This window comes from Vidua macroura, chromosome 18 (assembly GCF_024509145.1).
Source record: "Vidua macroura isolate BioBank_ID:100142 chromosome 18, ASM2450914v1, whole genome shotgun sequence".
In the NCBI taxonomy this organism is placed as follows: Eukaryota; Metazoa; Chordata; class Aves; order Passeriformes; family Viduidae; genus Vidua; species Vidua macroura.
The window spans coordinates 6,062,988-6,075,984 of record NC_071588.1 but is presented as its reverse complement, the minus strand read 5'-3'; the positions used below and the strand labels follow the sequence as shown (position 1 = coordinate 6,075,984).

The window sequence follows — 12,997 nt, the reverse complement described above, 5'->3', positions numbered from 1 at the left end:
TCTATGAATTTTCACAAACCAGTATTAAAGATATGAACTGGGAGAATTTATACTCAAGTCTACACTGCACAGGCACAATTTATGAAAGTAAACATGATTTCAGTATGCAAACTCAGGACTTGTAATATTCCAAGCTTGATGAGAAATATTGTATTTTAGTGCATTTAAACTCCCCTCTTACTGTTGTCCACTCTCTTATTCTGATAGAATAAGCCTTCTCTTCCATCTACAAGCATAGGCTCATAAATATTTGGCAGTTTAATTGCTTTTCAGGAGGTATTTTCATCCCCATGCAGCAAATGAAAAAATATGTTGCACTACAGAGGTGCAGAGTCAGCCAATGTGACCATGAAGGCTCCTAAATTGGAGTCACCTCCCCCTGTCCTTCCACTGCAGCAAAGTCTCAAGCCTGGGTGGGTACTCCTGCCCTCAAGACGCTTTTCTCACATTTTGTTCTGCTTTCCTACCTGCTGCTGCCACTGCTTTTATTCCTTTTAGCTCAGAAACCTTTTCTTTAGGATACAAATTTCTGTTGGTACAGGAGACAAAAGCAAATTCTGTGCATGTTGTGTTTGTGTGCCAAATAGAGGCAATGGCAGTAAACTTCTTGCTTGTGATTACAAATCACACAATAATTACAAAATTACAGTTTGCTTCGAGCATGGTATGATAAATATATCCCAGCTTTTTCTTCTCAATATCAGAGATTTTAAAATATCTATCAGAGATGTATAAATAATATAATATTTAAGTTTTTCAAGGGCTATACCACTGTAGAATATATGTTGCAGGGAGCTCAGAATATTTAATGTCCTGATTTTTCTTTGCAGCAGTAAAGTATCAGCTTTATTAGTGAGGACTTCTAGCCCTCACTAACACATCTTATTTCCTCTATGAAATGGAAGAAAGAGAAGCTTTTCTTGCAAGGAACAGGTTATTTTTGTTTTGCAAGCACACAGCTAAGCTAGAGCTTGTTCTGTGGTTCTCTGGGAAAAGTGTTATTTGATGGTGAAGTGTTATTGGAGTAATTTCCATATATGTTCTTCCATATATAAAATGAGTGTTGTAATTGAAAAAAACCTGAGCACTAAGTGAAAATAATCTACTGATGCTAATGAACCTTGTTTGTAGGAAGCATAAGAACTTGTATTCCTGTCAGCTATCTCTCCCAATATGTCTAGGTGTAGAATTGTCCAGAATCCTGCCCTGGGAATGCTGCAAAATCTCCTGGGCTCTGTCCATGCCTCTCTTACCATAATGTCAAAGGGAAAATGTTTGACTGAATAGTCAAAACCAGACCTGGAGCAACAGAGCTGAGATTTTGGTGGAGGTTTTGCACTTCTCAGGGTCAGCCACCTAAACCCCCGCAGGCACTGGGCAGAGGAGAGCAGGTTTCCCTGTGTGGCTACAACAGGCTGGCAGAATTCATCCTCCTGCCCTTTTTGGGGAATAACAGCCTCCACTGCTGCCAGCTCTAGCCAAAATATCAGCCCCTGCTCCAGTAACAAAGGATCAGATTCAACCCTTCCCAATCATGCATGAAGGCAGAGGTGCTGAAGCCCCATGTGACACCAGGTTTTGACTTTATCAAAGTTAAAGGAAGTAGAAATGTCCAAAACCTTAGGGAATGTCATTCAAAGACAGGGGGAAAGGCCCCCAAACTTACAAAAGCTGTTTGTTTTACAGTGTAGCATGCTGGAAAATTGGGAAGTGTCAGCTAACCAGATGCTTTCAGACAAAAGCATTGTCTCTCAGGATAACATCAATTCCCCTGTTCTTTTTGATGCACAGGCTGGATAGCAAGGGGTTGAATTGAACAGGTGCAACACCTGTAAATTCAGCATTTGCTATCTTTCTATCACTTGACTTTGCAACTTAAATAACTTCAGAGGTTTCTTTACATGCAGGACACATCCACACACACAGACACACACACTCAGTCACTTGTCAAAACCACTTGCTGTCATGCATTATGCATACTTTTGAGAAAAGTTAATATGATCCTGCAGCTTCCATAATGGCTAAATTGGCTTTTACACAAAATCGTCGCTGCTTGGTGAGGATCTTTAATTTAACTGATCTTTTTTTTGTGCAACTGGATGCTGAGTGCATTGTGGCAGTTCAGGGATAACAATAATATTAATATATGGATTCAGTCTGCTGGCTCTATCAGCCGAAGAAGATATTTCTTTGTGTTACGGTCATGGACATTTGCATTTAGAAAATTCAGCCCTAAAGAACAAACTTATTAATGCTGTGGCAACTCAAGTCTTTAGCCATAAAATGCAGAGAAATCTGGGTCTCGAGGAAATTGCTTTCATTTATTCTGTTCTTTTATGGAGGCGAGCATTTCTGTGGTTTGCCATAGACATTTCACAATAGCAAAAGAATTGCGTCTCTAGGGCTGTGCAGTGTAATTAATGGTTCAATCCACTCCATACCTAAGGAAAAGCTTTTTTAATTACCTATCAAAAAGAATTCCGGAATTGATCAAATAGTGTTACCAAGAGGGCAGGCTTGGTAAATAGACCTCTGATTTGTTCATTCAAAGGTTTAATAACAGCAGCAGGAGAGCAGCCCTGCCATCAGAGATGGTCCTCAGTGGCCAGTGAGCTCCAGCTGTCTGCGGAGGCAGAGCCACCACCTTTCCCTTTGACCCTTTCTTTTGGCAGCAGGTCTCTGTGGTGTCCCTGTGAAATCTCAGCCACCAGTCAGCAGCTCTCTCCAGCCCCATCATGGGTGTGCTTGCAGTTTCCCTGTGCTGGGAGGAGGCTCAGTGCTGGGCTTGGGTGGCCCTGCCCATCCTCTGCTGGACGTGGCTGCAGGAGCAGGGCACCAAGGCAGGTGGCTTTCACAGAGCATCAGCTTTTGGATCAGTGCATTGGAGAAGGCTGGCTCTGGGCTTGTTTGGTTTTCCCCACCGCTGCTGCTTGCTCTGCCTCGTGCCCTGTTTTTCAGATCCTCTGGGGATGCTGAGTGTTCTTTGAGCCACTTAGAGAAATGACACAAGAAACTCCAAATTAAAACAGACCCTTAGGATTCTTTCCAGGTTAGCTAGAGTGCAATCTAATGGGCCTTTTTCACTAGGAATATTTGAAGTGCTTTCCAGGAATCAGAATTTCTGATTAGCAGAAAATGACAAGTGAAAAAAAAAATCGCCTAAAAATATTTTGTGTGTTAGGCTGAACATCTTCTGTGAAATGTCTGTTTAAACAAAGTGTTTAGAGCAATGAAACCTTTAGTTTCCCATTTAAAAAATCACTCTTGAAATTATGAATTTTCCATTACTAGCTTCTACCAATACTTTTAGATTAAATATCAGGTCACAGTAAAATGAAACATTAATTGAAATTAAGCATTTTGGTTTTTTTAAGCAGAACAGTGTTTCACAATCAAAGCATAGGCATGATATTTTGATTTCAATTAGGTTTATTTTTTATAGGAAAGTATTTGACTTTTTCTTTGATACCCACTCTCAATCAATCTAAAAAACCATGCTAAAATTCTGAAAAATCCTTTTTTTTTTTTGCCATTCTGAACATATGACATAAATTGAAGCAGAGAGAAGGAAAAACAGGGAGAGAAAATGGAACAGACAGAATTACCTCTGGGCAACAGATTAAGATTGTTTATTGGAGGGAAATTCAGTAAGAGATGAAACTAACTGAAGTGTTTTAATTAGATCCCAAATCAATGTCCAGATGTGGATTTTGAGCAGGGCTAAGGGGAGGGGTGCAGACACATGCTCTGGAGTTTATGTAGCTTTGTCAAGTTACATGGGCTGGGCATTTTCCTCGAGCTGTGAATCCCCTACAAACAGCACCTTTGCATGCACATTATCTGTGTGGACAACTGGAGGTGCAGCCCCAGAGAGATGCAGCCAATTTCAGCTGACTTGTCTTGCCCAAGAGCAGGAGGAACTGGTGTAGACTGAGTAAATCCCTGTGCTGCTTCCTCTGCAGTGAGCTGGGCTCTGACCAGCTCCTCCTCAGCATTTGGTGTTGTAGTTCTGACTCAGATCATTTGGGATATCAGCTGACAACCTCAATTCACTCATACTGCTGCCCCTGGGCCAGCTGTGCTTATTTGTGTATCCCTGTGTACGCCACAGGCTTGTCACTGCATTTTGGGAAATGTTTCTTGTTTGGCTGTAAGGGGCTCAGACTGGAACTGTGCAAAGCTTCAAAGGAGAGGGAAAAAATCCACCTGTTTCTTTGGCTGGGCAAGAACACTCTGAGGAAATCAGAATACTGCTCTGTATCAGCACAGTCCCTCTGTAGCTGTCGCTGGGTGCTGGAGTCATGACCTGACCCTGTTTATGAAGGTACTTCAGGTCTTCTCCCAACCTCTGCTGGAGCTTTGCTCACCTTGCACAAATAATGATTGATTAGGTGGAATGTGGGCTCAAACCCTGGTCTCCCAAATCCCAGGTCACCTTTAAGTCTTTGTATATTTAGTTAGTTGTGCAATGTTAAATTACTGCAGTGAGAAGACTGAGGAACAGTGACTATGTTTCTCAATAATAATAATAAAAAAGATATTGAGAAATCTTTCATCCCCTTTTTGAGGCCAGTACCACAGTTTTTTGCAGGACATGGCTCATGAGCAGAGCCTCCCCATCACCAGGCTCCATGCTGTCTCCATAGCAGCAGTGCTGGACACATGGCAGTAACTCACAGTTATTTCTGATATTCAATAGATGTTTTCTCTGGCTTTTCCCATTAGATTCATTATTGATTCCCTTTTGTTTAGTGCTAGGCTTTCCAATTAAGTAGTGACTTTAATTATACTGCAAAGTGTGTAACATAGGTCTTGATTATTAACACTGACCTGTGGGATGAAAGGAGCACCAGAAAGACTAAATTAAAAAGAACCATAAAAATGAACAACCTTATCCAAAAAGCCACCTTATGTTCAAATGCAATAATTTTCCTGTTCTACATTTTTGCAGTGCCTTTGTGTATACTAATTGTTGAAGACAAGTTCTGCATGACTGTCAGCACTAATAAATGTAGATTTAGTGAAGGCTGAATTTGATTAACTAGGGAGTATGAAAAATAACTGATTGCAATGTTGTGTTTAAATGCAGCGAGGCTGGAAGCCATTCCCTGCAATTTGTCTGCACCAGAATGTACTCCTGAATACATGAATAGTTTACCTAAGGTGGGTTGCATAACAGTGACTAGAAATTAGGCATCTAATTTGGGGTGATTGACTTGGCTGCCTGTGTAGAGGATGGAGATGCCATGGCAGCATTGCTTATCATGTACAGGGTGTAATGTGCCCTGCAAGTCCCTCCCTCAGGGACCATGGGCAGCCAGCTTAAACAGGATTGCAGGTGAATCCAGCCCAAAGTGTTACCTGCTCCGAGGCATGCAAAAACAAGACCAGATTTCTCTACTAGCAACACTCATTGAAAAATGACCTGCCAGCATGGGCAGCCTGGTCAGCTGGGAGGAAAAGAAACAATGATCAAAAAGCTGGTTTGCATCCCTCAGTTTTTCTCATCAATCCTCAGACTAAAGGTGTCTCATGTGACCTGCACATTCACCTTAAGCACTACTGTTTGGTTTTTTGTTTTCCTTTTATAGTATGCTTCAGAGACTGTGGTAATTTTTTGAACTTGAAACCAGAAAGCCACAGTATTTCCATGGTAGAAAGAGTAGTTCCTCCTAAAGAAGAGTGATAGTGGGATACTGTCTACAAATTCTGTGAGCTGTTCTTTCATAGGTAAATGCATATCTGTAGTGCAGAAGCACTGCTGAGATCCAGCCAGGACTTGCAGCTGTGTGCTGGCATTTTAGAATTTCTTTCATTTCCCTCCCCTGAGCCCATGGCTGGTTGTTGCCTGCTATCACTTCCAGGGAGAGAAGGGTATTCCTGTAAATTTCTGAACTGTCATGTTATGTTACACTCCATGATATCACATTACAGGATAAAAAGAAGTAACAGAACAAGACAGGCAATGAATTCAGGCTGGTATTATTTTCCTTTTATGTTTCCTTGCATGTACCTCTGTTACACTATACCTGAGATTCTTTGTAGGGCTTTGAAGGTGTTCTAAAGGTTTGAAATAATATTTCCCGTTTCTTTCTTAAAAGGTTTATGCAAATTTAGTTCTGCTGAGAGTGTGAGGTCTGTATTATCTCCAGATGTCTTCCTGATGTAGCTTTAAAAATTAGTGAGTTCTTATTCCTATTTTATTTGGATAGGTTTCATAGTATAGGAAAGTCAAGGTTTCAGGTCACATAACCTCAAGGATTTTTAGTAGTTGTTGTTGTTGTTTGTGTCTTTGTGATAAAAACATGAACAGGCCAAAATGTCAGACAATTTACTCTTCTGTCTGAAATAAAACTGAATTGTGAACTCCAGGTTGATGCAGTGTTTCATTTTAATAGTGTCAGTTCGTGCTTGTTTTGCCTGTGTCTCCTGTTTTGAGTGAATTTAGTGCTAATAAAAGTGAGAGACTCTTAAAAGTAGCCAGAGCCAGAAGTACCTGACAGATACAGGCTGGCAAATGTTAGCTCCCTGTCTTGGTTAGCTTGATCTAGATGCTTTCCAAGGTATGGTTTCTCTGAAACAGCACCTGCCAGTTAAGCTGTTTGAAAGTGTTATGATATTGGAGTGTGAGGACTCTATTTTCTGTTCCTGCTGCTTTCTGAAAGGCTCTTGTCTTCTGTTGCTTTGCTTCTACACCTTCTGCTGTGGTCTCAAAACCAAACCACAGTCAACCCAGGCCACCTTGCTGAATGCATCACCAAAGGAGCTTGGTCTAAGTGCACTCACAGTTTCAGGTGGTGTTGGTGTGTCAGGATTTATCAGTGAGGCTCTATTACTGGAGATACCATCTCTGTGTATTACTTCTGCACAAGCTCCCTGTTTCTCAGCTTCTAGACAAGAAACCCTCTGGAATTGCATTTTACCTGTGTGAGATGCCTTCAGGTTGTCAAATAGTTCCTTAATTAGTTTATTTTCTTCCTTGCTTCAGGGGGTGAGTGTATTATTTATTCTATGCTACCAGACTTCTGTTAGTCTGCATTTATGCATTTTGTCTTCTACAGGCCCCAGCAGTGGGCTGGCCTCTGGGGTGGTATGAAACACACCTCTCAGGCAGACACAGTGCTCCAGACTTGAATAATGGTGGAATATTAATAGCAGCAATAATAATTAAAACAGTGCACTAAAATACCCTGGGGTGTTGTTGCTAAGTTAGTCTGTACCCCTAAAATTTCAGAGGAAAGGCATAAATTTTAGTTATTTCTATCCACAAAGTGAACAGTTGTCTCATTCAGTGACTGGAGTAAGCTTTCATCCTGCCGTGGATGTTTCACTAGGACACAGTTTTCCCAGAGGGTCATGGTGAAGTTTACATTAAACCCAAGATAAAAATGACATTGAAGCTTTGCTCCTGTATTTTCTACACTGCCTGAAAACAAATGCTTGACCTCTAGCTACTCCATTGGCTTATTGCCTTGCAGTTATTAACCCATGTACCAAGGGACAGGGAATTTGTGTTCTGTTTGCTCAGAGAGGAGCACTCCCCTCCTTTGCCTGACAGAGCTGGGAATCTATGGAATCACTGGGGGGAAAGTTTCTCTAAGTGCAGCTCTGAGCAAACAGCCTGGAAGGATCTGCTTGAATGTGTGTGTCTGCAGATGAGGGATGAGGAAGGGCAGGATTGTGAACAGAACCTCAGCCTGCTGGGCTCGCAGGTAATGGTACTCACTCCTGCCTTTCTCTGTGGTGGCAAATTAATTTAACTCTGCAAACACCGAGGATGTGAATTTAAAATGCTTGTGGTCTGTGGACAAGATAGAAGAGCTACCAGACAACATGAAGTGAAGAGGGAAGTAGTTTCTCAGCAGGCTGGTTTGGGCAGGAACTGTGCAGGAACAGTGAGGTGCTGCAATGGCCAAATGTCAGAGCCAGGAAAAGGCTCTGAGTGTCCTTGCCCTGCTCAAATTCACAGCCTTACTTAAGTACGTTGCCTGGTCTAGGACGTGTGCCCAATTTCTGTCAACCTGAGTGAAAAGCAAGCACATGTTGACCTGTTTTTTTTCTTTAAATTAGGATAAGAGCTCATAAATATAAAAAACCCCATGCATTGCACTGTTCTGCTGCTATAAAGTGTGTGCTCTAGGTATTAGCTATGTGCTAGACAGTAAATGTGGCTGGATTTTTGAAAACTTTTTTCATTTCCAAATGTAACCAAAGCTAAATAAAAACACAAGAGTCTTCTCAAATTATACAATCTGAAGCATTATAAATAGTTAGAAGGGAACTGCTGTTAACATTTAACTTCTAAGTGCATGAAATTGTCGAATACTGTGCTGTTCACCTCTAACTAGCCTTTAATTTAAACAAAAGCTATAAAAGTGCAATTAGGCTCCAGTCCAATGAAGCACTTAAATATGTTCCTAGTTTTAAGTGTATGAATAACCTCAGTGAAGTTAAGACAAGCTTAGGTGCTTTCCTTGAGTAGGACATTTCACAGAGTAGTTGTAATGCATAGAGAACAACCCTGCAAGTATCACTGAGGAGGATGTAGGGACGAGTGAAGTCCCATCTGCACTTCAGGATTTGGCTGCTCTTGCCTAATGATTTATCCTATGGAATCCTGACCTAGAGCTCATGGAGAGCTTTGGATGTGCTCCATCATCTGATTGTCAGGCAGCTTCCTACCCACACACAGCACATGCACCTTCCTTTGTCCTCTCTGCCTGACTCAGACTTTTCATAAACACTCTGCTGCTGCCACCAGGCTCTCTCCTCAATCCCATATAAAGCATCTAAACATCGTGGATTTAATACTCCCATTTTCAGTGCTAAATCAATGTTCTTTATGCATTTGTTCTTGGAACACTGCTCTATTTGAACCATAATTCCTCCCACATACCATAAACTTGGTTCTGTTTTTACTCTGATAGGAATTGATCATTTAAAGTAGGAGGAAGCCCGTGACTACTGTTCAAACGTTTCAGGGCTATTGCTGGTTAGTCAAATGAGCTTGTGCACCACCTCAGAAAAGTGCTGTGATTACCAGGGGACCATTACCTTTCTGGGCTACAACCAGCCTTGCAGCAGTTGGGACAAGAAAGGATTAAAGAGCTTCTCACTACAATTTCGGCAGGTAGTGGTGGAGTTTATCCAGTTTATGGCTGACCTCCCATTTGGTGGTTTACTCCTCCAACTATCCTGTATTTGTACATAGGTAGAAAGAAACATTCTGCTGCATAACTGAATTTGACCAAAGATTAAAGCTGGTCTCCTGTGAAATACACTGGAGCCTATTAAAGAAGGGATTGTTTGCCAAACGTTGTTGTATATCCTCTCAAGACCATAAAAAACATTGTTAGCTGAAGTGATAATGGAAAAATATTGCATTCCTCTATTCTCCTCCTCACCACTACACTGCAACGTGACAGCAAACCCTTAATGAAATTCATGAAGAGCTCTGCAGCTACCTTGAAAACTTTTTTATTGCCCTACTGTGATACTCAACCTCTGTCCACCACCAGCAACACCAGCTGAGGCGGAGAGATAGTCAAAATGAAAGAAAAGTACCTGGAATTTTTAATGTTAAATACTTGCAGTACATTTTTAATAGTCGAGGATAACTTCCTGTATTTACATATTATTATCTGAATAACAAATAGCTTCAAGGGTACAGCAAACTCTTCTGTGCAAATGGAAAAGGCTGAGTTTACTCTTATGCATTATTTATTGAAAATAATTCCTTTGATTTCATCAGTTCCACTGCTTTTCCCTTATGTCTGGCACGGGCTCAGTAGGCAATAGGAGAGGAGCTTCAGAGGAGGTGGTACCTTCAGATAGGTAACCTGCTGTTGGACATCTGGGCTGTTACCATCTCACTCCCTGCAGACATGCTGGGATTAATTATCCCTTTGCCACAAAGAACCTTTTTGGGATCTTGATGCATCACCTTGAGTGGAAAAGTACTTCTTTAATGGGAAAAGTGCTAAGAGCCACTGCTGGAAGTGCAGCTAAATGGCTTCACATGGCTTGCTGGAGAGCAATGACCCTTGGTGGCAGCAACAAGGAGTGGTGCCACTGGGCAGCAGCCAATTTTGTGAATGCACTCTGGAAAACATCTTCTGGTTTCATGGATGGCTCTTTGTGAACCTTCCCTATTTGAAATATGAGACTTTAGTTTTGGCAAAGCTGAAATGAGAGTCTATATTCTCTCTTACCCACAGACAACATGGTTCCCAAAATTAAGTTTTCAAAAAGTCGCATAAAAGGTAGTGTTTTCCTGAATGTATTTTGCTGATAAGATCTTCAAATAAAATTGTCACAATTCCTTTAGTATGGCCTTTATTTAATATTGTTTCATCAGTTTCACCAATTTTTATATTTCACTTAACTTCAAAGAGCCCTCCAATCTCAAAGCAGAATTTTTTTAATCTGCCTTTAACTGGCTTTTTTAAAAGACAATTATTTTCTAGTTTTTACTTTAAAAGGATGCAAGCTAAGAATCCAGTTGGAACAGAGGCAAAGATATTTGCAAAATCTTGAGAATCACTAAACAAGCCATTTGTTTTAATCACCTAAAATGAGGCAGAATACATGTCACTTGGAATTTAGCTGAGCTCCTCCTTAAATTTAAGTGCAGCACCATTAAAAATAAACTTGCACAGGGGATCTGTTTTCTTTGGGGATTTTTGGAAAGCATTTGAAAGCAGATTTCAGCCTCTCCATTAATTTCCAATGAGCCTAATGCTTTGTGATGCAGCATGCATACAGCCAGAGGCAGATCCGGACAGGCACACTGGGGGATAGAGTGGAAATTTTTTACAGATGGTATTTCAAAACATATTAGTGACTCAAGTTAAGTTACCAAAAAAAAAAAAAAAAAAAAAAAAAAAAAAAGGCAAAGACTTTTTACTACAGAAGGATGTGAGCATGAGCTTTGAGCCATTTTTCGTGTTAATAAAGAGGCTTGTTTTAAAAGTGATTGAAACTAGTTTTAGCATTTTTATATATATAAATCAATAAGGGTATTAGACATAATGGCATGTTTCTGGTATTGTTTGCCTGAGGAAAACCAGAAATAGCTCACTGAAATAGAAGGCCTCTTATTTTATGTGTGCAGCAGCTACTTTTGAAGAGTCTAATAATCTTAAATATAAGGGTTAATATTCTCTACAAGTAGAGTCATCTTGCTGCATATGTTAACTATGCATATATATTGTGCTATCAGTCATTGATTGACAGTTCTCAGGGCTTTCTACTATAAATATAAAAATAATTTGCTTAGAGAAAGGAGGAATTAAACCAAATAGAGCAAATGTGTTATAAAACAAAAGGCACAAACATGTGTTGGGTTTTTATGAGCAGAGCAATTAGTCACAGTTGTACTGGCCTGGAATTTAAAAGAAAGGAAAAAGAACAAAAAACAAATCTGTGATTTTCAGGGAACCCTTGTCCATTGTGTGGTATTGAAAATTGATGGGGAGCTTTAGCCTGCCTGTGTCCAGCTTGAAAGGGTTCTCTCTTTCATAGAAATATTACAGGACAGAAATTCCTGTAACTTTGGTCTTTCCTGTAGGAAATGGGACAGTGAAGAGTCCTAAGGTATAAAAGACAGTTATTTTAGGAAGCTTGCTGCTGTTCTTCAGCCTGCAAATCCTACAGACATCAAATTCAATTGTCCAGCCTGGGAATGTGGGAAATTCCCATGACCAGATGTGTTCTGGAAAACTCATTGCTTTGTTTGTGGTTGACATGAAAGGACATTTTTCCTTGGTACAGGAGGTGTTTGAGGTTAGCTCAGATATTGGTTTCTTTCTGGTGAATGTAGGGGACTTCTTTCTTAGAGTTTTGGATGCAAAATAAGGAAAAATATGTCAAGGAGCATGTGAAAAAGGCTGGTGGGAATTCCCACAGTATGGAGTAGATTTAAGATCTCACTTTATGAGAAAATGATAATCAGCATCACTGTATATAAGAAAATATGGAGAAAAGGTTATTTTAGTGGATTTCCAGACTTAGACTTTTAGACTTACAGCACCACCAAGAATTGCACTGTATCTTGTACCTGCAGTTCTCCAAACAAATTCAGGAAGAAGGTGTTGATTTTTCTGCTGTAGGATATTTCAAAATGGAGGCTGTTCCATAAGGACCACAGACTGTGAAGAAGGTATCTTCTGGTATCACCATAATTTCGAGGCTTTTTCTGAAAATGGCTCATTTTTCTTCTTACCTAACTTCTCAACACAATGTGCTGTTTTTCTCAGGGTGCATAGAGCATCAGTGTTCTGTACCACTGCTCTCTTGTTCATAGCTGTATTTATATTATGTGCTCTTAGGAAATTAATATATATTTGAATATATAATGAATATACAGGAAATTAATTTATATTATGTGTTCTTAGGAAATACTGACCCTGAGCTGCAAAACAGGGGGAGAAAGTAAGAGCAAGCCTTGAACTCAAGAATTTTCCATTTGGGTTTTTGGATAGGGCAGGAAAATCCACCCTCAACAGAAAGAGAATGTTGTGCCATAATACAGTTAACATCCTCTGCTGAGAAGGAGAATTAATTAGGAAGGAGTTGGAGCCTCTGGCTGACAGATTCATGATCCATGAAGCTAATCAGTTTTGTGGCCTGTCACTGCTTCTGCTGCAGACTGGTCAGCAGCTGGATCCCATGCTGGGCAACGAGACATTTGCAGCTTGTCACGTCTCCTCTGTTGTGCCAGTGTGGAAGAGGAAGGTAATGTTAGTTTATTTCTGCAGCTCAAAAGTTACTATTGCATCCAGCACTAGCTGTAAAGCCTCAGTGGGTTTCTGGAGAAAGAAATCAGGCACTGAGCTAGACACTAAATTTAGTGATTTAGCTGTGGTAAATCGTCTGTGCCTATAGGAGTCACAGTAGCATTTAGGTGCTAAAAGGTAACCATGTAGGTAAGATTAGTCTGAGCCTTTGGTTTAACAGGGCTCAAAATACATATTGACCTAATGATTAAAAGTAGTAT

The 12,997-nt window shown here is 40.4% G+C and overlaps 1 protein-coding gene across 10 annotated transcripts in view; it reads left to right on the top strand.

Moving 5' to 3' along the window:
- GALNT9 (polypeptide N-acetylgalactosaminyltransferase 9) overlaps nt 1-12,997 on the top strand; it is a 132,346-nt gene that overhangs the window by 26,955 nt on the left and 92,394 nt on the right. Inside the window, exons 2-3 of one of the 10 annotated variants that reach the window (XM_053993957.1) lie at nt 5,090-5,163; nt 12,483-12,735. The exons of 7 other annotated variants lie outside the window; for them this stretch is intronic. The gene's annotated coding sequence lies outside the window, so the exon portion shown is untranslated. The remainder of the gene's footprint in view (nt 1-5,089; nt 5,164-12,482; nt 12,736-12,997) is intronic. 2 more of the 10 variants (XM_053993958.1, XM_053993959.1) reach the window with 2 other exon arrangements.